Here is a 1336-nt window from a genome sequence, read left to right on the forward strand (position 1 = left end):
AAAAAAGAAAAATGTTGAGTATAGACTACATCTGTCTGGAACAGCAGGTCCCCAGCACTGTGGGCTGATAGATGGCTTTCCGTACTCATGATTTCTCAGAGCCTCTTGTCACCAAACCATCACTGAAAAGCCATGATAAATACACTTCTAAGACTGCCTTCATGGTCCTGCCTATGATTATATAACACAGCTCCCTCTGCGGTCTGCAGATCTCAAGTGTGAGAAAAAAAGCAAGGATATTGACTGGAAATACAGGGTTGTACTCCAGGAAAGAAATCTGTATGATTGTACGTGAAATTTCTGATAATATAATCTTTTTTTTTAATACTCCATCTTCCTCCATGAAAACAGTACTTTGGGGTAGGACAGTAGAGAGGTAGGGAGGAGAGGAGGGAGGGAGCAAGGGAAGTGGGGAAAGAGGGAGGGTGCACACCTCAACCCCAAATCCCTGCACCTCTGCTCCAGCAGCAGAGGAGTGGTGACTGGAACTGGAGATATTGGATGCCCACAGCGTAACTGAGCGGAAAGAGGGCCTGCTTTTGTGGGATGTGGTTTTTACGGCAACCTCACCATTACCACATGGCAGTAAAGGCACCAGGAGGAGTGGTGATCCATGCCCCAAGGACCTGTGCAATGACCTAGCAAGAAGTGGTCACTGCTCGGTGGTGCTTACTACCTACGTGGGCAACACAAGTGACGGGGGAGGGAAGGAACAGCCCTGGAGTCGTGAAATGACTTGGCCAAATTTAACAGTTTGTACTACTGCTTAACTTCTTTATACACAGATACATCACTGTATGGTAGATTGATTTAAAAGGGTGCGTAGGGAGAAAGGCTGCCTTTTAATCTTCTCCTGGCTGCTGTACACGAGAGGCTCTGGAGGGAAACGATTGTCTTTTCTCGGGGAATTACAGGGCCTGCTTAGCTTGAGAGAGAGGTTTCTAGTGCGAAAGGTGGGGTGGCCTGTGGGAGAGGGGGAGAGAGACAGCAGTGAACAAGCCTGCAGCAGGGGTTCCTGGAAATGGTGGAAATAATGAGGAACAGAGATTTAGCCAGGCTTCCAGGGCTGTGGAAAGAGCAAGCCTTATTCTGGAGCCCAGAGGCACCGCAGAAGGGTGTTGCAACCTAAGGAGTGGTGTCCAGCTTGCTGGTCTGGGAGCAAGCATGAAAGAAAGGGCCCATTCCCCAGGGACACCATGGGGACATTTTTTCAGTTTCCACTCTGCCTCATTCGGGGCTTTCCTATTAAGAAAAAATACATGCCTCGAGTTTTGGATTTTGTTCTCCTGATAAAACATAAGCTTTAGAGTGTAAAAACTCCCTCAAAGGTTGCTGT

The sequence above is a fragment of the Eurypyga helias genome, unplaced genomic scaffold (genome assembly GCF_000690775.1).
Source record: "Eurypyga helias isolate BGI_N326 unplaced genomic scaffold, ASM69077v1 scaffold48722, whole genome shotgun sequence".
Taxonomy (NCBI): Eukaryota; Metazoa; Chordata; class Aves; order Eurypygiformes; family Eurypygidae; genus Eurypyga; species Eurypyga helias.